The sequence below is a fragment of the Bos indicus x Bos taurus genome, chromosome 13, assembly GCF_003369695.1.
Source record: "Bos indicus x Bos taurus breed Angus x Brahman F1 hybrid chromosome 13, Bos_hybrid_MaternalHap_v2.0, whole genome shotgun sequence".
NCBI lineage: Eukaryota > Metazoa > Chordata > Mammalia > Artiodactyla > Bovidae > Bos > Bos indicus x Bos taurus.
Window position 1 is genome coordinate 4101403 of NC_040088.1, and position 23500 is coordinate 4124902.

Below are 23500 nucleotides of genomic sequence, written 5' to 3' on the forward strand. Positions count from 1 at the left end.
TAATTTGCCTTAAAGTGAAGGCAAAGTATTTAAAAGTATAAAGTGAGGGCAAAGTATAAAGTGAAGGCAAAATACTTATCAAAATATTCTATGATAAGAATCTGATGGTGCATCAGAACCTCTGAGAGTAGTTGTTAAAAATGCAGATTCTTGAGCATCTGCTGAAGCTGTGTGACATGAGCACAATTCAGACAAAAACCAAACATACAGACCTTAAGCCCTAAAATGTCCGCAGATCGCTTTGAGTGCGTGTACCTGGTTAAGGACTTTAGTGATACTAGTCGGAACTTCTAAACCCTGGTAATTGTTTTTTCTAAATCTAACATCACAAGTTTGGGTGGATTTGTTTCTATTCATTGCTTTTCGTTTACCGCACGGCACGTTTTCCTCTTTCTTTGCACGTCTAGTAATTGCTGGCTGTGTGCTGATACTGGGACGGGGATGTGCTCTGGGCATTGTAGAGACTCTTGGTTTTATTGTCTTCCTCTTAAGGTAGTTCAGTTTCTGACTAGTCTCTTTGAACTTTCATGGGTTTGATTTTACTCTTTGTTACGGGGGACCTGTGCAAAGCCCGAGGTGTTCCCCGTACCCTTCAACTTCATAGGGTTAGCCAGTAAAGTCCTTCTTTTGTGGATCTAATTGAGGCTTGGTTTTAAATTTTTACTTAAAATTTTTGTTTATTTATCTATTTTTGGCTACACTGGGCCTTCGTTGCTGCGTGCAGGCTTTTTTCTCCAGTTGCAGAGAGCGGAGGCTACTCTCGAGTTGCAGTGCTCGGGTGTCTCGTTGCTTCTCTTGTGGCGGAGCGTGGGTTCCCTGGCGTGTGGGTTGCATTAGGTGAGGCGTAAGGGCCCAGGAGTTGGGGCTCCAGGGTTCTCGAGTGTGGGCTCAGCAGCTGTGGGATGGGCTAATTGCCCCAAGGCATGCGGGGTCTGCCCAGACCAGGGGTGGAGCCTGTGTCTTCTTCGTTGGAAGGCAGATTCTCCCCCTCTGGACGGCCAGGGTGTCGCAGACTTGGTTTTAGACTGTGTAAGGGTGGGTCCAAAGTAGGGTTTACTCCAAGGCACGACCTCATTCTTAAGGCCTGGTCTTTTCGGATGCCTTTTGGGGAGGTCACTCCTCTCTGATGGGCCAGAATTCTGATATTCCAGCTCCGCTGAACCTCCAGCTTCTCTGTTTCCCTTTTTACCCTATAGCTGCCTCTTTCTGATAAACCCTGCACGTTGCCCCTGTGATTACTCAGCCCAGCCCTTGCTCACGGACTTGGGGAACCCCCCTAGCCCCTTCCCCCTCTCTGATGCTTTACTCACAGAATCTAGCTGCTTCCACAGCCTGGGACTCGGAACCCTGCCCCCACCCCTTGCTCAGCAGGACCTCTGTGTTCTGTTTGAACTCCACGCTCTGCATGCGGGAGGGAGAGTGTCCCCAGGCGGGGGGCTGCAGGGGACATGCGTTCACCTCGCGTGTCTCCTTTCCCTCACGGACCACAGTCGTATGCTGCCTGCTGTCTAATGCCTGAAAGCAGTTGGCTTATTTTTTCCTGGGTTGAAAAGGCACATCCGTCTTTATCCTTTCATGACCTCCGATCTCAAATATATTCAGCATTGTTTTAACTTTTTATTTTATATTGGAATGTGGCCGAGTAACAGTGTTGTGGTATTTTCAGGTGGACGGCAAAGGGGCTCAGCCTCACATATCCATGTGCCTGTTCTCTTCTAACCAACCCCCCGCCCCGAAAGCAGTGGACTTACCAACTGTTGTCATATTTTATAGATTATGATGGTAGGGCTGGTCTCATATTATTTGCTCCATCATGCTTGAAAATTGATTTTTAGAAAAGAAAATCTTCATATCGTTATCAAGTGAGGCTTATCTACTCTAGGATGAGAACCTCCTGGCCTGGAGGTGGTGGCAGGGTATGTTGGAGTCAAAGCCTTTGGTTGTAACTGAGAGAGAAACTCATTGAAAGTCAATGAGCAAAGGTGGAGTGTATGAGGAGCCTACTGGAGTTACATATAATCAGGTCAGGAGATTCAGCTCAAGAAGAACTTGGGCTGGTAGTCACGAGTCCAAGATTTATTTCTCTGCTCAGTCAATCCAGTCAACAGGTAGACACGTCCTGCAGGAATCTGCTGAGCACCTGCCCTTTGCCATCTGCTTAATGCTGAGGTTCAGTAAAGACTGAGAGAGAAGCTGTGGTCTTCTTCTCTATGGAGCTCACAATCTGGGGGTATAAAGTTGCTAACTTAAATAATCATACAAACAATAACATTGCAAACTGTGGCGAGTGGCAGGAAGGAAGCGTGCACGAGGCTCTGGGCGTGTAAGATGGAGGTCAGTGTAGACAGGGGAAGGTTTCCCTGGTAAGATTTCCTTGACGATGAGACCAGGGCTGAGGATGCGTGGTGGGAACAGTAGGTGCAAATGCCCGGGGGCAGAAGGAAGCAAACTACGGCAGAGGAACTTGAGGAGCCAACGTAACTGGACTGTGAAGGGCCGGGGGAGGGCGTGGGTGGCCTGGTCAACCAGTAGGGAGGATTTGGCTTTCATCCTGGCGCAGGCAAAGCAGGGAAGAAACAAGAAGAGCTGGGGGGCTGTGCCCACGGTGTCTGTCCTCGAGGGGCTGCGTGGTGTCTTTGCTCTCTGGTTATTCAGCAACCCTTTGTGGAGCACTGCTCTGTTCCAGGCATGGTTGTAGATTCTGGGATATGGTATGAACGAAACAGCCAGAAACCCTCACCCCCATGAACTCACAGTTTAGCAAGATGATGCAAATAATAGTTAACACTTAGCGAGCACTTATCTCATGTCAGACCCTTTGCAAGTGAGATCTGTATTAAGCTAAATTTATTTAATCCTCAGAAAAGCCCAAGGAAGTAGTTACAGTTAGGTCAAGGAGATGTCAAGGACCTTACTCAAGGTCACAGCTCTCAAATGGTGGACTTAGAATTTGGACTCTGGTGTCTGGCTTTGCCTGCTAGACAGCTTTTCTCATCTTCCACATCTCTCTGCAGACCAACTTTCCCTGCCTCCTCGTTCTCACCAGACAGAGAAGAGCTGGTGGAAAGATGCCCGCACCTTCTGCCTGTCAGATTTTCTATGCTGTCTTAATTTTAGTCCCTCACCAGCTCGTTGGAGTCCAAATCCTGACCTTTAGGGAGATCCTAATTGGCTCTGATTAGGAAGGGTGCCACCCACTGTCCAGTTAGCTTGGCCAGATAGGTCAGACCATGTGCAGTGCAAGGCTCTGCTCACCCATTCATCAAGGGCTGGGGCCATGGAAAGTTCCAGAAAAGGAAGTAGACTGCAGATGGAGTTCTGAAGGTGTCCTCTACGCCGTGCCTGGCATTCACACTTCTCCTTCCAGCAGCTCCCCAGGATCCATCTTTTTTCTTCTTTTTTTTGGCTGCACATGCAACACGCAGGAGCCTAAGTTCCCCGACCAGGGATCAAACTTGCGCCCCACCCCGCCTCCCACAGTGGAGCCACTGCGCCGCCAGGGAAGGCCCTCTGCCCCTCTTCTGGTTCATTACTTTGAAAACCCAGTGTATGACTTAAAAAATTTATAGCCATATCCTCAAAAGACACAAAGTGAAGCCTTTTTTTTTTTTTAATCATTTGAATAGGTTGGGTTTTCTTCAAAATGAAATGTGCTAACCCCTGATTTGTTTTAGCATAGGAAGTTATTAAAAAAAAAAAAAAAAACCCTCTTTGAAAAATGACAAGAAGAGGGGGCTTTAAGAAGACAAGGACTCTCAACCTTTAAGGAGGTGTGGAAACCTTTGTCAAAGCCTGGAGGATTGCCCTTCCAATCCCAGAAGAGCCCTGCTTCGCACCCTGCCTAGGACCTCCTGCCAGTTTCTCCCCTGATCTCTGTCTCTCTCCATCTGTGTCTATTTCTGTGCTGTGCCCTGGCTCTCTTCTCCCTCTCAGTGACTGGCTCCCACCCTTCTCTTTATTTGCCACACTATAAACCTTCACTTTTTCTGTATGCCTAGTGGTTTTATGCGCCTCTTTATATGAAAATAAAATGAGTACATGACCATTTCTTCCTCTTTCTTTAAATATAAAATTGCAAATCTTAAGCATATGCCATGTTCAGCTGTTTTTTTTTTTTTTTTTTCTTTTGTCTTTTCTTTCTCTTGAATGTCAGTTGGTCTGGGAAGAAAGTCTGCTCCAAACTTTAAATGCTTTTCAGATCTCATGACTCATTCGCTCGGTGAATATTTTGTCGAGGACCTTCTGTGTGCCAGGCAGTGCGCCAGGCACTGGTAAAGTACTGATGGGTGTGAGATGGATGAGGTCTGTGCCCTGGTGGAACTCGAGGGGGTGGGCAGGATGTGCCAAGCAGACCAGGATGATTTGGTGTGACTGTTGCTGAGATGTGTGTGGGTCAGGCAGGCCAGATGAGGCCATCTGGGATTATACCTGGACTCCAAGGTAGACTGACAGCTGATTGGGAGTTCATCTGCTGGATGTGAAAGTTGGGGGTGACTACTGAGACAGAACGAGCTGTGCCAAGCAACCACTACTTGGATGATCTGCATTAGACGGAGGATCTCTCTATGGAGGTGACTTATCACCTGGGGCCTGGAGCAGGTGATTGAGCCAGCAAAGAGAGGAGTATTGCCCATCCTCTCTGTCTCTCTTGGTGTGGTGGCGGAGGGGGAGTGTTCGTGTACAGGACACAGCACATGCAAAGGTCCTGAGGCAGGGAAGAACTTCTGAGGACCCGAAGGAAGGCCAGCATCACTTGACTAGCCTGGAGGGTGATGGTGGGCAGGACTCATAAGCCAAGATGAGGAACTAGGGTTTTATTTCAGGGCAAGCGGAAGGGAGTGGCGAGTTTTGAGCAGGGAAGGAAGGTGATTCTGATTGAATACTTTGGGATCGCTTGGGCTTCCCTCTAAGGAGTGGGTTCCTCTAAGGGAGGAAGCAGGGAGGTGAATTTGACAGGCTATGGCAGTGCCAGGTGGAAGGCCAAGGTGGTGAGGATGGGGAGGTGGCATTGGGAGGGGAGAGAATGGGTTCCATGGTGTGAGGTTCAGGACTCAGTGCTGGCTTAGCTGTGGGTGGAGGGGAAGTATCATCTGCCACTCCGGAAGACTTGGGGTGAAAGTCATTTTCTTAGGGGAAGATTACAAGTTCATTGTGGGGTGAGGGAATTAGGAAGGGCTTGCGAGGCATCCAGGCAATGATGGCAAGTCTGTGGTTGGGTGTATGAACCTGGAAGTTTCACCTGCTGCTGCTGCTAAGTCGCTTCAGTTGTGTCTGACTCTGTGCGACCCCAGAGACGGCAGCCCACCGTCCGTGGGATTCTCCAGACAAGAACACTGGAGTGGGTTGCCATTTCCTTCTCCAATGCGTGAAAATGAAAAGTGAAAGTGAAGTCACTCAGTCGTGTCCGACTCTTAGCGACCCCATGGACTGCAGCCCACCAGGCTCCTCAGTCCATGGGATTCCAGGCAAGAGGACTGGAGTGGGGGCCATTGCCTTCTCCAGGAAGTTACACCTAGAAAGCTCTAAATCCCATGGAACTAGAGCCGATTTATGGTTCTTTCTGAGGAAAGAATAGGTTATGGTTCTTTCTGAGGAGTCTGGCTATCTTAGTTCTTTGACCTGACTTTGCCCTGTAGGGATCAGAGAAAGGGAACCACTCAATTCACCTCGAAAGAGCCACATGCCTTTTGGTGGAACCTGGCCATCATTTCCTCGTTCTATTTCAGGGCAGGAAGCAGTGGTCCTTGGGTGGACAAAACTGGCATTCAAAGGCAGCTTTGTAAGGTTGGGCTTTAAGTGTTTCCCTGGCTCTTTAGCTGATGGGAGCTCATAATACCCCAGTTGAGAGCTGCCTGTATAATTCCATTGTCACTTAACCCTTTTCCTGCCTGCTTCCAGACCCTTTCACCTTAATCCTGCATTAGAAATTCCCCTAGAGGACACTCAGTTTCTTCGTCCATCCTTGTGTGGGGGCTTTCGATAAATGTTATTTTCACCACTCTCTGGGACGTGTCTTCAACTGAAAGAAGGATTGGAAAGCCATCCTTTTTGTTAGAAAGTAATCAAAATCCGAGGCTGTTTAAGCACACTACACACCTCCAAAGACAATACTCCTGATTCTTTCCAACAGATGTTCAGACATCTGGAAACAACATGGGCAGCTCCTTTAGGAGAAATTCCTGGCAGATGCAGAAACCTGATCTCAGCTTCGTCCTGGGTAGCAGGACCGAGCTTCGCAGGGAGAAAACCCGGAGGCCAGCCGCACCTGTCCCAGTTGCCACCTTCCCAGCCCAGAGGAGGCCAGTCAAGTCCCTGAGCTTTCCTCTCATAAAACAGATGACAGGACAATGATTTTCATCCTGTTGGATTTGGGCTTTTGTCCTTGCTGCGACTCACTTTAAATTACATCTGAGACAGGGGAGAAAGAAGCCAGATGGGGTTTCCTCCTTACCAGGCGAAACTGGAGTCGTGACAAGGAGCCTCACTTCTCTGGCAATCGGCTGGGCGTGTTGGCTTCTGTCGACTCATAAAACCCTGTGCTCGGTGAGGCTGGCTGGGGAAACGGAAGCGGGATTTGCTGAGGCTAATTGGTCTCGATCAGGGCTGCTGCGTTTGCGTGACAGAGGTTCCATCAGACCTTCTGGGGAAGGAAGGGAGAGGAAACGACGCTCCAGCTTCAGGGGAGGGGCGTGTGCGCCGGTCACCGGGGGCTCATCTTGCTCCTTCCTTGGCTCGGAGTTCATCACTACGCACCTACCAGGTGCCCGGCCCCGTTCCAGGCGCTGGGAATACAGCCGTGACCGAAACAGAGACAAATTCCTGCCCCCATGGCGTTGAGTTTTCTGGCTGCAGTGAGATAAACAATACATCTAATAAATAGGAAAATTCAATAGTGTGTTGGAAGGTGATAAGTGCTGTGGGAAAACCTGCCGGGGTGGGGGAGGGGAAGTGGGCATGGTCGGATAGGCCTTCCTGAGAAGCTAGCATCTGAGCCCGGAGACCGGAAGGTGCACGTTTCTGGGGATGAGCGCTCCGGGGGGCCAGGGCCACGCTGGGTGCGGCCTGGGGACAGAGAGGAGGCCTGCGTGGGGAGGGCAGGCTGAGTCAGGACCCGCGAGTAGAGGGCGGGTCCCAGAGGATGCGCAGACTCGGGCCCTGGGCTCTGCAGACTCACGTGCCGGAAGGTGGGGGCCGGGAACACCGGGTCTCTGTGGGATCCCTCTGGCTGCATCTGAGGACTGCCTTCCGGGGGGCTGGGAGAGAAGCAGCGAGACGCGGGAGGCTCTCATGGTCTGGGCGACACAGGGACTGGCACTGAGGGATGGGAAGCCTGAGAGGTGGTCGGGTTCTCGCTGTGTTCAGGCTAATCAGATTTTTTTTTTTGAGACACGGGTCACAGGCTGGAGGCACGGTGTGGCCGCAGTCTTGGGGAAGGCTGGAGTCCTGAGGGTTGAGCAGGCCTGCCCTCGCCACTGTGATGCTCCTGTTTTCAGAGGGGGCGACCGTCTGGGGCTGGCTTGACCCGGCCTTTTCCTTTAAAGGTGAGGGTGGGGTGGGCTGGGGTGGGGATGCCGAGGCAGCTTTAGGAGGGGCCGTCCTCACTGCCCTGCCTTTGTCTACATACCAGTCTTTTGATTGTAACACTGGCCACTAATTTTAAAAAAAGAATTTTTTTTAATAAAAGAGTACAGACCAAACCAAGTGTATCTGTGGGCCAGATGTAGCCCCCCTGGGTGATCTTGGCTGGGGCTGGAGTGCTCATGTAGGCCTTGCGAAAGTAGGGAGACGGGCTGGCCTTCAAGGTGAGCCGTGGCGGGGCGGGGCCTGCAAGGGGGCGGGGCCTGCAAGGGGGCGGGGCCTGCACGGGTGGAGGGGCGGGGCGGCGCGGGGTTGGATGGTGCAGTGTGCTCGCCTGACTGCACACCGGAAACACCGAGGGAAGCATGAGGTGCTCACGGGACAATGGAAATGACCATAGGTGCTCATGGGTGAGCACCAGACCTCGCCCACCCCTCGCCCCCAGGGTAAGCAGAGAACGGAGGCTCTAGGATCTTGAAGGAAGAGCTGTTCCAGAAAGAGAACAGTGCTCGCAGTGCGTCTGGCAACCAGTGGGAACATAGAGAGGAAGCTTCACTTGTTCATAAACAAATCCGTGGGTCCCTGTCAAGGGCCAGGTGCGGGGATTGAACAATAGCGGCTACGTGTGCTCAGCATCTTCTGAGGACTCTCCTTCGAGTGAGCTGCTTAAATCTTTGTAGCCATGCAGTGGAGTGTGGGTGGTAGGATGACTCGTTTTACAGACAAGGGCACTGGGACACAGAGAGGGTAGACTTGGCTGATGTCACCCAGCCGGTGAGTGGTGGCTCTGACGTGGACACAAGAGGTGTACAGGCAGAACCCGCACTGAGAAGAACCATCCTCTGAATCCTGGGAGACAGCGTGGAGGTTAGGGCTGCCTGTTCTGAGCCTCCCAGAACTGTGGGCTGGTTCTGCCCATAATCGTGTCTGTTTATTGAGCGCTTACTGTGTGACAGGCGCATCGCGTGGAGGGGCTCAGGCAGGCATGCTGTCCCTGCTCTGTGAGCAAAGCTCGGGGGCGCTGAGTGCCTTCCCCAGGGAGCAGACGGTCACTAGTGACTCTGACCAAGCTTCCCCTGTGTGCCACCTGCAGGAGGCACTATTAACCCCATTTACAGATGAGGAAACTGAGGCTCAAGGTCACACCCCTTAGCAGAGAGGGCGATACCAATGCCTACTTCCTAGGGCTTTTGCAAAGATAAATGACTTAAAATGGGAAAACGCATAGGACGGGGCCTGGCGTGCACCAAGCGCTCCCCGTGTGTGCAGCATCCCTGATCCCTGTTGTTATTTGTCTTCCTCTGGACCATCCTGTTAGGATAAAGAAGGGAGCCTTTTTTTCCCGTGTGGAAGTCTGGTTTCATGCTGTCACCCTGGCGCTGGGGTGGACACGAACGCAATACTGATGATACGATGACACGTGTGCCCATCATTTGCTGGCAGGTGCCTTGGGTGAGGTCAGAGGACTCGCTCAGGGTTGCGTAGCTGAGGCGTGGCGGGGCTGAATTTATACTGAAGTTTATCTGTGGCGGTGCTGGGTCTTGGTTGCGGTGTGTGGGCTTTCTCCGGTTGCAGTGAGCAGGGGCCCCTGTCTACTTGTGGGGCGTGGACTTCTCACTAAGAGGCTTCTCTCGTTGCTGTGCACAGGTTCTAGGGCACGCAGGCTCAGTGGTTGTGGCACAGGCTTAGTTGCCCCGTGGCATGTGGCATCTGACTAGACCAGGGATCGAACCTGAGTCCCCTGCGCTGGCAGGTGGATTCTTAACCACTGGACCACCACGGAAGCCCTGGAGCTGAATTTAAAAGCATACCTGTAGGGCTCCTTGGCCAAACTGTTTCCCCTGTTGTGTATGGTCCTCAGGCTCACTGCTTTTGGCTGATTCTGAACATTCTGACTCAGGTTTGGAAAAGTTTGTGTGTGTGTGTGTATGTACATATATGTAATATTTTAATATAAATGTATAAACACACATATACTGTATGTATATGTGTGTGTTTATGTGCATCAGGTATGTGTAATGTGTGATCATATATATGTGATTTTTGTTCTATTTTTCTTATCTTAGTATGTATTCAGCATTTGAAAAGTATATAAAACAGGAAGCAGACAGCCCCCTTGTCACCTGGAGAGAACGAATCTCCTTGCTTTGGTGTTTTCCCCACGCTTGCGCACGTAAGCTCATGGCACCCAGCTTCTGCCCTGCCCCCTTCCTTTACTGAGTCTGTGTTATTTTCACGATTTCCGGGGAAAATAGCTAAGGTTGGGAGCTGCTTTGCGTGCCTTCCGTGTGTGAGTGGATGCAATGCTGCCATGATTTCCGGGAACACCCGAGGGCACGGAGAGGTTAAGGAAGTGGGTCAGCCTCGACCTGAGCCTAGAGGCTCCAGCTCCGAAGCCTGCCCCCTTAGGAATCGTAGATGATCCTTAGATAATTTTCCAGCTTGCTCCTAAGGGCTTCTGTTGTTGCCTAGGTATTTGGGGGAAAAAGAATCAGGAAATAAATCCCGTCTATTTGAACATCAAGACAGACTTCCCCTTGCTAGGGTGCTTAGTCTCGTGCTGCCCGTCGCCCTTCCCCGCACCTGGGTTCCTGCCCACCCTGAGTTGTTCTCATCACACTAGTTGCCATGTCTGTGAACAAGGATCAGCTGACCGCTGGGGTCTCAGGTCCCTCACGGCGCGTTGGAAAGCATGTTACTTCTCTTTTAGGATCTAGAGGGGATGAGTGTGTGAGACAGTGCTGAGTACAGCCAGCTCTGGTTTCCTGTACCACTTACTTTTGGGGAAGGAAGTGCATTCACATGATGCCGAGTCCGAAAGATACAAGAGATGCGCAGGCCAAGCCTTACCTCCCTCCTCGGACCCTCGGGGGCGGGGGCACCGTCTCCCTGGAGCTCCAGTGTCACCAGTTTCTCGAGTCCTTCAAGGGGCGGTTTGTGTCTGTCCTTGTGGCTGGGTGCTTTCTTGTCATCGCCTTCATCACTGGCGGTGTAATTTATAGAGGTTGGCAGAATGCCCTGCATATTTAAAATTGCCAATAAATGATCAAGGCCATTATTACTGTGGAGCTTAAAAAGGCACACATTTTGATTTTCCAAGTAGTAAGTAAAGCTGAGTGGATCTTCTTGGCATCATTTACTTAACCAAATGGAACTCTCTCATTCAAACTTAGGTTGCTGTTAAGGGAATTCCATCTCCCTAATTTGACATTTATTGTAAAACTGTAACTACTGCGCTAATGAATAGTTTTGGAAGCTGCCCCAAGTAAATGTTTGTTAAGCCTTGGCTTTACATGTCCCTAGGAGAATCCCAGGGACGGGGAGCCTGGTGGGCTGCCGTCTATGGGGTCGCACAGAGTCGGACACGACTGGAGCGACTTAGCAGCAGCAGGTATAGTGATGTAAAAGAATCCATCAGCCTACACTGGCTGTATCCCACATCTATGCCTGCATCCTTTCTCTCTCCATCCAAAAATGATACATTGACAATAAAAGCCACGATGGTATCATTGTGGGCAGGATGGTGTGATTAAAAAGTAGCGAGAAAAGCCTGGAGTAGGATTGAGTGGTTTTCCTGCTTCTCTCTTATTTATTCAACAAACATTGACGGGGCTTTCACCACACGCCGGGCTCCACGCTGGAGTCTCCCCTCAGTTCAGTCCATGGACCAATAGCACAGACTTATTCAAAAGCAGAGACATTACTTTGCCAACAATGGTCCATCTAGTCAAGGCTACGGTTTTTCCTGTGGTCATGTATGGATGCAAGAGTTGGACTGTGAAGAAGGCTGAGCACCGAAGAATTGATGCTTTTGAACTGTGTTGTTGGAGAAGACTCTTGAGAGGCCCTTGGACTGCAAGGAGATCCAACCAGTCCATTCTGAAGGAGATCAGCCCTGGGATTTCTTTCGAAGGAATGATGCTGAAGCTGGAACTCCAGTACTTTGGCCACCTCATGCAGAGAGTTGACTCATTGGAAAAGACTCGGATGCTGGGAGGGATTGTGGGCAGGAGGAGAAGGGGACGACAGAGGATGAGATGGCTGGATGGCATCACCGACTCAATGGGCATGAGTCTGAGTGAACTCCGGGAGTTGGTGATGGACAGGGAGGCCTGGCGTGCTGCAATTCATGGGGTTGCAAAGAGTTGGACACGACTGAGCGACTGAACTGAACCTGGGGGCTTGTTCAAAATGCAGAGTCCCAGGTTTCTCCACAGTCTGCCAAGTTGGAACCTGCCTTGTATAAGATCCCCTGGTGATTCATATCCTTTCGGGAAAAGTTTGCTGACTGGAGATGGGGATAGATTAGTGAACAAAATAGACAAAATCCCGTGTTCTCACAGAGTTGGTGTTCTGATGAAGTGAGACACACAGCAAACAATAAATCTAGTGAAAAAGAAAGCAAAAAGGAGAAAAATGAGGCAGGATGGGGGATGGAAGACAGTTGTGAGTTGGTGAGGATGCTGTCTAGGGAAAACTTGCTGAAGAGGTGAGATTTAACCAGATTTTCGAGTCAGGGAGAGAATACGTTGTGTCACTGTCTTGAGGGAAAGTGCTGTAGGAAGGGAACGGTGAGTGCAAAGGCCCTGAGGCAGCAGCCTTCTTGGTGTCCACTTTGGACACTAGTTCAGAGGTGGGTTCTGACTAGGAATTAAGTATTAATAGTGAACATGTTTTTTTGCCCCATATGACCTTTGCTGTGGCATTTGAGTGCCTTTTATATGACCATGGAATGTAGACAGAGGTCCCCCGTCGCAGCCCAGGGAGTCTTCTGTGTGTCATTGGGTACAGTTGCACAGGCTGTGCACTGCACAAGGGTGCTGCCTATCACAAGGGCACCTACTCACATTTGCATTTTTATCAAGACAGTGTCCTGACACATGCCTTCTAAGGGTGCAGAGGGAGAGGTGTCTTTTCCTAATTTGTACAAAAATGCCAGGCAACTTAGCGATGGCCCTGGTGATATAATTCTTAAAAAGAGGAAAAATCTGAGTGTGAGTATCTGTAGGTTAGGCACATTCATCAGCCTTTGCACCAGCTGCTCAGCTCATTGATATATTACCTGGTCCTTTAAGACATTTGACTTTACCTCTTGGTGGCAAGAAGGGCATTTCTGCTCGTCTGAAAGGCCTCCCTTCTCCAGGCCTTTCTTTCTCACCGTGGGGTTTCTGTTGCTTTCTCCTTTCTGCTCTCTCACCAGCCGGCGTGGAGCCTCATCAGCTTCCACCTCTGCCCAAGCCTGACTGTGCAGCCCCAGCCCTCACACTTCTCCTCTCTGAGCGGTGGGGCCTTGGTTCTGAAACAGGGGGTGCTGCTCTGTAAGCTCCCTCCCACCCCTACACTTACATGAGCCTGTGACTCAGATCAATAGGTGTCACCTGAGTAGAAATGCCTGCATTTAGTTCTGTTCACTTTGAGGTGGGAGTTCCAGCTTCTTGTCACCTCGGCCTGCATCACTCGCATCATTTCCTACCTCCAGAGTTGACTCATTCATGGACTTGAAGCAGACTGGTTTAGAGTTTGGGGATCCTTGAGCTAGAAGGAGACTTAGAAATCATCTAGCTGAATGATTGGTGTGTTGGCTTCATGCCATTTTACTGAGAGGTTTAGTTACTATCTCACTGAGGGCCTCAGCTACCATTTTAGTGAGGGCCTCAGCTGCTGTTTTACCAAGGGCCAGACTTTGCTCAGCTAATGTCTCATTCCATCTCGCACCAAGTGCTTGAGGAGGGTACAATCATCATTGGTTTACATTTATCAGATGGAGGCTCAGAGAGATGATATGAATTATAAAGTTTATTCGATGACTAAATCGGCAGAGCTACCACTCGGAGTGTTAAAAGCCGAAGTTGGGAGTGTATTTTTTATCAAGCATGTACAACACGCCAGACACTAAGTACCACCTTGCCTTACCCGTATTTCCCCTACGAATTGGGTACTATAATGAGAAAGCTGAGCCCCCAAGAAACATGTGGCTTGCCCAGGGTAAGCCTTATGCCAAGAGTACGTGGAACTGTTTCAGATTTCTGATCTTTCTCTCCTTGTGCGCATCTCTCGGCACCCTGCTTGCCTGTCGGCATCCGTCACAGGCCTGTGTGTCTGTGCCAGGGAGGGTGACGCTGGCACTTCAGTGCCCCTGGCCCCACCATACTCATCACCTCTCCTCTGCCCCCTGGGGCTCTCATCCCCCCTTGTCTGGGTGGCACTACGGCTTCCTAACTGGTATCCCTCCCCCCGCGTGTGCCCCTCACCCAGTCTGCTCCCCACACAGTGGCCAGAGGGTCTGTCTGGGACATGGATGGGTCCACAGCCCTCCCAGGTTCTGAATCCTGCTGTGTCCCCTCCCGCCCTGATCCCACGGACTCCTTACTGTGGACTGCGGGGCCCTGTGTCCCCAGGCCCCTGCCTGCCTCTCTGCTCGTCCTGACGCCTGCCACGCTCACCGTCCTGGCGGCCCTCAGCATCCTGTCTCAGGGCCTCTGCACTTCTGCACATCGTTCCTCAGGGCCTCTGCACGTGCTCTTCACGTTCTCAGATGTCCACACGGCCCTCGTCTCTGCTTCACTCAAGTCTCACTTTAACGGGTACCACAAAGAAGCTTTCCCTGGTTTCTCTGTCAAAATAGCTACCCTCGTCCTCTGCCACCCCTGGTGGCTCAGAGGGTAAAGCCTCTGCCTGCAAGGCGGGAGACCTCAGTTCAGTCTCTGGGTAGGGAAGACCCCCTGGAGAAAGCAATGGCAGTCTACTCCATTAATCTTGCCTGGAGAATCCCATGGTTGGAGGAGCCTGGTAGGCTACAGTGCATGGGGTTGCAAAGAGTCGGACACAACTGAGCGACCTCACTTTCTTTTTTTCCTCTGCCGTCCACTCCCTTATTCTTTGGCGGTGTTTTTTTCATAGCCCGAGATAGTCTCCCTTCCACCTCTCCTTCCACCCCTCCCTCCAGCTTACCCACCCGCCCACCCTCCATCATGGCTCCATCCCAGGCCTGGGCACCGTGCCTGTCACTCTTAGGCACCTAATGTGCAAGGGTGTCAGTTGAGGGACCGTCCCCGCTGGCCCTCAGAAGGCTTGGGGGGCCCCAGTTCGCCTTGGCCCCGTGGACGGACTGTGCCCGGGGGGCGGGGCTGCTGGCCCGGGCAGCTCCTCGGTGGCTCTGCTGTGCTGAAGGAAGCGGAGGAAGGAAGTGACAACAATGAAGAAGGGCCAATTCAGAGCCCTGGGACGTTCCCAGGCTTCCGCTGCCCCTGGTCTCTCTGCCCAGCGTGACTCGGGCTCCCTGGAGGCTAACAGAAGTGCGGACTTGATGGAATGGGCACAAGTTAGTTTTATAATGAAGAAGAAGAAGAAGAACCTTATTTTTCACTTTCCTTTTTTAATCGAGAAGTATGCCGTGGGTGTTTCCTTGTGGTTTTTAGTCAAAGGGAGGATTGTGTGGAGCCCAAGTTCCCCTAGGGGCTGCAGCTTTGCGTGAGTCTAACTTTAACTTTGAACGCATGCTTTCAGGGCTGTGCTAGGATCGGGCCTCCTGGGCTCCGGCTCGGAACAAGGCAGCAGGCTTGTTCACTGTGCCTCGAGGGCCCTGTCCGTGCAGGCCGCCTCCCAGCTCTCACCCCGTCGTCTTCCTGTTCCGATGACCCCTCCTCAGCCTGCCCTGCAGGGGGAGGGGTCCAGGCGGGTGGAAGGAGCTGCAGGGAACTCGGCGTGGATGCCCATTGCGGGCGGTGTCGAATGTGGGCTCCTGGGCTCGGGGTAGCGGCGGTTTCGGGCTCAGCCAGGCATCTCTACCGAGGGCTGGTTGTGCAGAAAGGGAATCAGGGAGCTGCCGGGGTGCGTCCAGAGAGTCCGTGTACCCTTCCCGTGGGGCCCGCACCCCCGTGTCCTGCTCCCACGCATTTTGCTGGTGTGTGTTTAATTTTTTGGTGGACTTGTTTCTCTTTTTGGGGAAGCAGAATCGCTCCTTGACATTCGATCCCCAGTGGGGGGTGAGGTTGGGGGCGAGTGTGTCGCCGTCTCCTCGGGCAGAGGCACAGCCTTGGCAGGTGCGTCGCCAGGTGCCAAGTGCACTTAGGGAGGCTGTGACTCGCTGGGGACCGGGGTGCGGGTCTTGCCCTGTGGTCAGACCCGGGTCCCCTCTCAGGGCTGGGACAGGAGTAACATTCTTCAGTCAGGGAGGGGGGGTTTCCTTACCTCTTGGGCCCATCTGCCCACCCCCAGCTAGCTGCTGAGAACAACCTACGTCTTAGGGGACGACACCCTAACGCCTGCCCCTAGAACCTTCCAGGGGTTTCTAGGAGGTCAGGTTGGGCTGCATCCCTCATTCAGTCGGCAAATATTGACCACGTGTCAGCTCTGTACCCAGGGTGGAGAGAGAATCAGTCTCTGCCTTCAGGGAGTGCTCAGTCTGCTGGGAGAACTGGACTTGGGAATACGGGAGGTCTGAGGGAGGCGGTTGATGCAGAGTTAATAGCAGGGGGAGGGACAGAGCCCGGTGCCCTGGGTTCGCACCCTGACTCTGCCAGTTACTGGCTGTGTGACTCTGGGCAAGTGACTTAACCTCTCTGTGGCTAAAGTGGAATACTGACGGTACTCAGAAAAGAGATGACAACGGAGAAGCGTTAAGCAGAACACCCGGTAGAATGAGTCCCATAGAGGTTAGGTATTATTATTATTCTTTTTATGGAGATAAGGATAAAGCAGATATGGGTGTACTAGGGGGAGGAGGTGGTGAGGATCTGGGTTGAACGACTCACTCTGCTCAGAAAATCTGGGGCAGCTTCTGGGAGGAGGTGACATTTGAGCGGGGTGTTGAGAGACGTGAGGGAAGAATGTTCCAGGCTTCAGGAACAGCCTAGAAAGCGTGCAGAACTCGGATCTCGAGGCCCAAGTCTGTCCGCAGATGGCTTTAGCAGCTCAGGACATCAAGTTGACACCAGTTACCAACGCTTACAAATTCGGAGATTTCTCTTAAAAGGTTGGACCTCTGGCTGGTGTTAATAATCAGAAGGTCTGGCAACACTGGGCCCGTGTTCTCTGTGTTAAGAGTGCTCAGGGGTTGGGGGGGCTGCCCTCCGTTGAGGTCAGCGCTGGGCTCCCGGGGCCCCCAGTTGTAACCACGTCTAGTGTGTTTGTTCAAGTCCTTCCCTGGTTCCTCTGGGCGCCTTGATGGTGACCCTGGGTAGGGATTTGTTACTGGTTGTGGGAAATGCTTGGAAAGAAGTTCCCAGGTCTCACCGACTTTCATGTCTAAGCATTTTTGTTGTTCAATCCCTCAGTTGTGTCCGACTTTTTGCACCCCCATGGACTGCAGCACACCAGGCTCCCCTGTCCTTCATCTCCTGGAGCTTGCTCAAACCCATGTCCAGTGACGCCATGCAACCGTCTCATCCTCTGTCGTCCCTTCTCCTCCTGCCCTCAATCTTTCCCAGCATCAGGGTCTTTTCCAAAGAGTCAGCTCCAAGCATAGGTGGCCAAATTTTTGGAGCTTCAGCATCAGTCCTTCTGTGAATATTCAGGGAAAAAGGACTTTGGATTTACCCAAAGTCTTTTTAAAAAAATATGTAGATAGATAGAAGTGAGACTTTGAATTATAAAGTTGAACTTCCCCTCAAGAAAATGACAGTGTTGTCCTTCATTTCAGTAGTGAGGGGTTGGGGTCTGTTCTTTTGCACAGATTTTTCATGGAGATCAAGGAAGGATAATTGAGATGTGAATTAAATTCTTCATCAGGTGACACACTGAGGTGTCAGCCTGGCCAGCGTGGTTGATTTGAGTTCCGGCACGTGGGAGCGGGTACGAGGGTGTTTATCATGCGTTTCAAGCTCAGAAAGTAATGGAAAGAAATGGAACTGAACCCCACAGATTGAAGACAGGGAGCCAGTTTGCTTCCCTTGGCCCCTCCAAATTCCATGCTTGCTAAAAGCAAGGGCTGTAGGCTTTATCTGCACTCTGCCAGTGAGCAAAGGAAATCCCAGCTCAGAACCGGATGAGGCTGAACCCGGCAGGACCCACACGCCCTGTGGTACTGACCCAGCCCCCAGCTTCATCTTGGGCGTTGAAGGTGGGTTTTGTCTCTTCTCGCCCCTGAAATGATGGAGAAGCTGCATTCGCTTTGAGCGGCGTATGAGAGGCACACTCAAACTCCCATCAGAAAGGAGGCTTTGGGGTGGCTGGGGTTCTGGCTGGGGCGGGGGCTCGTTCTGCCTGCTGGGGGGTCAGCTCTGAGACCCCAGTGACTGGACAGGAGGCTGGGGAAGCCTCTGAACTTGCTGGTGGGCCCCAGTTGTGACCCTCCCGCGGGGTGCATCCGGGTCCCCGTGCAGCCTCCTGTCCCCGCGTGGCACGCTTGCGGGCGGCGGGCACCCCCGTTCGCAGTCGCGTTCGGTCCAGCGAGTGGCCGTCTTCTCGCTCATTGTCTCTCTCCATGAACAGAGGACTTGGGCGTCCGGGCAGCCTCCCAGGCCTCGCTAGTCCTTGAGGAGGGAGAGTGTTTCCTTCTTACAACAGACTTCATTTCCCTTTCCTTCCAGAAGCCCTTCTTGGCAAACTCTGGCTTCTCGGCCTCTCACCTCCCTGTCTAGGGAAGTGAGAATCTCGCCCTTGCTGTGAGGGGACCGGGGGTGGGGGCCCCGGGGGGCCTCTCCGCGGGCAGCCGAGTTCCAGCCCCTCACCCCTCACCGTCCCCAGTCTCTGAACACAGGCCGAGCGGTGTTCAGCTCTTGGCTAGGGTGGGCTGCCGCCGGAACGAGCAGAGGTCTGAATGGTAGCAAAGGAAAGGGCTCTGGGGCCTGAAATAACAAATCTCTTCAGAGTGAAGTGGAAGGGAATCGCTGGTGTGTGCTGCGTTTCCACTTGAAAGTAAAAGGATTTTTCAACAAAGAGGAAATGGGAGGAGCCGCTGTAGCAGAAGAGCAGCTGGCTGGGGAAGCCTCTGGACTGGCCTTTGGTTCCCAGCTGTAACCCTTCCGAGCTGGGTGCCTTGGGCGGCTTACTTCACCTCTCTGAGCTACCGTCTGGGGGTGTCACAGTGCGCGGTGCCAGCTTGGCCTGGGCGGCAGTGTGGGCCCCACCCCTTCCTCTCTGTTCTAAGGATTCATGAGCCGAATGAATGAGTGATGACCCTGAGCTGCCTTAGAGAAAGGCTTGAAATGGGTGATGGTAACGCCGACATTTATGGAGCACTCACTATGTGCCGGGTGCTGTTCTAAATCTCTTTGCATGTATTATTTAATCCCCGAGGCAGTGAGCACACCCGAGGTGGGCGTCTGTTTCTACCTTTGTACAGACAGGGCGGTGCTCTGTAGCCCCAGTGAGTGTCAGACCTAAGACACAGATGGGCCCTGAGAAAGCTGACGGTCAGAGACGCCGGGTTCCGGGCCAGGCTCTTTGCTGGGTCTTTCTGCCCATCCTGGTAGGAGAGCATCCTGGTGCCAACGTCAGCACGGACGAAGGGGCTGTGCGGGGACTGAGCTGGACTCGGTGCTGCCTCCGCACGCTGACCTCTCGGCCGGGTCTTCTCGGGGTGTTGAGCTAGGCGGCTCTTTCTGCAGAGCTGCCTGGGATGGAGGAGCTGGCTTGCATCCAGAGCCATAATGGGAGGATCTCTCCTCCTGCGAGAGAGGCGTCACAGGTCCATCTGGGGCGTCACCCCTGAGTGGGAAGGTGAGCGGAATGGTCTGCGAGACTGAAGCGATTTCTCTGGTACATCATTAATTTTCCATTATTCAGACGTGACATGATGCCACTAAACCTCATCCCGTGTCCACAGCAGCCCCGTGAAAACACAGAGAAGAGGGTGAACCATGCATTGAGCCCTTACTCTGTGCCCACGCGGTTGTAAGTTGCCCGTGTGTAACAACTCATTTCCTCTTCACGAGTCTGTGGAATAGGCAGGCACTGTTTCCATTTTACACACGCAGACACATTTTTAGAGGGTCTGAGTGGCTTGTCCCAGGTTACCAGCCAGCGAGTTCAGCAGCCAAGACTCGAGCTTGGGTCTGCCAGCTCCCAGCCCCGCCCCCGGTCTACACCGCTGGCTTCCACTGCTTTGAAATCCCTTCTTCTGGTTTCCTGATGACAAATCCAGGGCCCAGAAGCTTTGGGTGACTTTGCAAATGCCACACGGTCCACCAGACGCCCAGGCTTGCAGGCTCAGCACCCCGGCCTCTTGGAGATGCTGGCCCCAAACTGAGGACGCCAGCACGCAATGGTCTGACTCCGTGGGCCCGCGGACATGGCGGTGACCAGAGGACACAGGGCGACATGAAAGGAAGGCGCTCGGCCTTGACAGGGGCCCAGCCCCGGCGCTGGCTGGATGCAGTTAAAAGGAAAGTTCCCGATAAGGAGATGCTTTATCACGCCTCTTGACAGGCGGCGCTTCCTCCCTTTTGCAGCGCGAGCCTTAAACCTCTTCCAAGCCCCTGGCGTGAGGCCTCGGCCGCCTCCCCTGCTCCCCGTTACCCCCGCCCCAGGGGCTCCGGCGGGCGGGGGAGGCCATTAGCCATGGGAGTGGGCCTGGGGGTGGGTGGGTGCCAACCCTTTGAAACAATCCAGGGGGCGGCCCAGGCCGCCCTTATCTTGGCCTGTTGGTGTTTCTGGGCCGGAAAAGGGAAGCGCAAAGAGGAAAGCCTTTCTCCTGTGGCTTTTGTATTTGGTTCACATTAAATGAGGCGGGGTCGGGGTTTTGTTGTTTGTTTTCCCACTTTTTAGCGCGAGGATGACGGATGGCTGTTGGCGGTGCCGGCGCCCGGTTCTCTGGGGGTGGCACGCCACCCGCCCGGCCGTGCTCATGCGAACCCACCCCCGGCTGTGGCCGGAGTCTCTGCTGCGGCTCCTGGACGAACCTGGAGGGGAGGGCTGTGCCGGGTCCAAGTGGGGGTCCCTGGGCTCCCGGGGTTAGCCCCGCGGAGCTCCGCCAGCGCCCGGCGGTGCCAGGGTGTGGAGGGCTGTGAATTCATTCACTCTGGGCCCTGGCAGCCAGCGGCCTTGTCTAGACAGGAAGATGTGTGTGATGGGATTGAAAGACCAGGCTCCCGCTGGGTGAGAAGGAGCCCGGAGCATCGGGGGCCCAGGATCCGGCGGAGGGACGTTTCCGGAGCTGTGTGTGAGGGGCGGGCCACGGGGAGATGGGGCCAGACCTAGAGAGATCCTTAGGTCTTTCCTGGAGAGAGGGGCGGGGCCTGTGTGCTTGCTCCCCATCGGTGGGACAAGAGTGAGAAGTGGATAGATGGATGCCCAAGCAGGTATGCGTGTTCACAAATGTGTGTAGAGACCCGTGTCTACCCAGGGGGTGCCCCTGCTGGTTTCTACTAGTTTATGGGAGTCTACTGTGAAGTTTTCAGGATTCTGCTGTTTTCCTATAGTCTATGCCTCTGAGGTTATTTATATCCAATGTCTCCCTACAGTGGAAATCATCTGTAGGGCCCACCACTGAACATCCCTTCCCAAACCCGGTAACTTTCCATAAGTGAAAGTCGCTCAGTCGTGTCGGACTCTCTGCGATTCCATGGAATTCTCCAGGTCAGAATATTGGAGTGGGTAGCCTATCCCTTCTCCAGGGGATCTTTCCGACCCAGGAATTGAAGTGGGGTCTCCTGTATTGCAGGTGGATTCTTTGCCAACTGAAATCAACCATGGTGGGAATATTTACAACATGAAAATCAGCAAACCCTACAAACTGAGCTTTCCCATGGAGAGCGGGTTGTCAACCACTTAGCCCAGCCCTGGGGACCCCCCAGGTGCCCACACAGAATGAGGACGGGCAGGCTGGCCCATGGCTCCCTGAAAACATGGCCGCTTTTGGTTCCAGGAACATGCGTCGGTTTTACGCCTTGGTGGGTTTTCTTTTTCCACTTCCTTCTCTGCACACAGGACCCCTCTGCTAGCACACAGGCAGGGCAGCGGTACCTTTTCTTCTTGCAGAGCTTCTCAGCTCCTTGAGCAAAAGGTTTGCTGAGCCTCTTCTGTGTCCGGCTCTGATGGAGGCAGATCTTTAGCCAGTCCTGTCCCCTGATGATCGCCTGGCTCCCGAGTCTGCCTGTGTTTTCCCCAGCACTGCCTCTGATGGACTTCTACGTCAGTTAGCGTTCTTCAAACTGGGGTTCCCTGGGGCTTCCTAGTCAATGAATTCTGTGGCGCTTAGTCAGCGTTTTAGAAAAACATTTATAATTGTTTTCTTGGCACCTTTATTTTTCTGGGCATTTACGTGTACCTTTGATTGCTTACTGATGATCCTGCTTCCCTATTTGTGGTAGAGACATAAAGTTGAATTACTTTTTATTCTTTAAAAATTTTTAATTGTGGAAAATTTGAAACATATATTAAATGAGGGAGAATGGTACGATGAACCCCCTATCTACTTATCAGTTGACAACGATCAACATTCTGTCAGCAGTTTCTACTGAAGAGTTTTGAAGAGCGTTATTGTATATCCAGATATTTCTAATAGCTTTAACTTGAGTTTATTAATTCTTTTTTAACATTTTAAAATTGAGATATATTTGAGGTACAATGTTGTATACTTCATAGGTATACAGCATAGTGATTCATAATTTTTAAAGGTTATATTCCACTTATAGTTATTATAAAATATTGGCTCTGTTCTCTGTATTGTACAAGATAACCTTTTGGTTTATTTATTCTTATACATAATAGTTTGTATAACTGTTTATGGTGTACATACAGTATGAGCAAGCTCCAGGAGATAGTGAAGGACAGGGGAGCCTGGCATGCTGCAGTCCATGGGGTGGCAAAGAGTCGGACACAACTTAGGGACTGAGCAACGGCAGCCTTCTATAAATATTCGTATAGCTACATATTATGCAAAAGATGTAAAATGTATTTTAAAATGTTTCTACAAGTAAAAATACAAGTCACATTGTAAGAGAGAAAGATTCCGTAACTAGCGGCCCAGTAACAGCTTAGGAACACGGCCAGAGAGTGAGTGAGGTCTGGGGACGTTGTGTGGCCCCCGTGGGTCTCCCCCGCTCTGAGGCAGCAGGAGCAGAGTATCATACTAGGGTCAGGAAGGTGGACCTTGGACGCAGACCCGTCTGCTTGGAACCCTGGCTTCTCCCTTCCTGACTGTGTGACTTTGAACAAACTGCCTAACCTCTCTGCGCCTCAGCTCCCTCATAAAATAACAGTGTCTGCCCCACAGGGTAGCCACGAGGACTGGATGGGCTGATAGCTGCTGGACAATGCCCAGTATGTAACAAGCACTCGGGACATCATTAGGTGCTTCGGTTGTTATTAAGATGATGATTAATTATAGCATCCCCCACTATACAAATTTTCCCTAGACTGGCTTTTTTTGTTTGTGTGTGAATAGAGAGTGCTCAACAAATATTTGTTGACTTGAGTTTTAAATTTTTAGAAAACTGCCAGGCCTGGCACCTTTCAACCAGGAAAAAGCAATTCGGAAACCAGACAGAAAGTAAGCAGCGATTTTATTTCTAGCGCACACCATCGTCACCCCCGCGTGTGTCAGACAGACAGCCTCTCTAGACACTCATTCCAATTGTGCCTAAGAGGGCAAGCAGACTGGAGTGTCATTGCCTGAAAGGTTTCTGAGCGGTTGGATCTTTTGACTCTCTGTCTGTGGCACTTTCTTTCAGATTGACTTCAGTACTGGCTCTTAAGACAAATCAATTTTTATGAAGCCTTGTGCACCAAAATGTCTACTCTTTGAACCTTGAGTATTTTTTAAATTGAGGTTCACCTAAGCATGGTCGTCTTATTCCCACTGAAAGGCAGTCGAGGGGGATGTGAAAGTGTGGAGGAAATGGTAGGATGGTGGGACGATGGGTCTTTCAATTAGGTTTAGGTTACATCTGCCAGAAACCCCAAATAGCTGCTTCAAACACCCAGAAGCTTATTTTCTTATGGGGACAGTCTAGAGATAGGGCCTCCAAAATACTACGAA

General features: G+C 52.0%; 1 protein-coding gene across 5 annotated transcripts in view; it reads left to right on the forward strand.

Annotated features, from left to right (window-relative positions):
* NFATC2 (nuclear factor of activated T cells 2) overlaps positions 1 to 23500 on the forward strand; it is a 164544-nt gene that overhangs the window by 47219 nt on the left and 93825 nt on the right. The window lies entirely within an intron of this gene.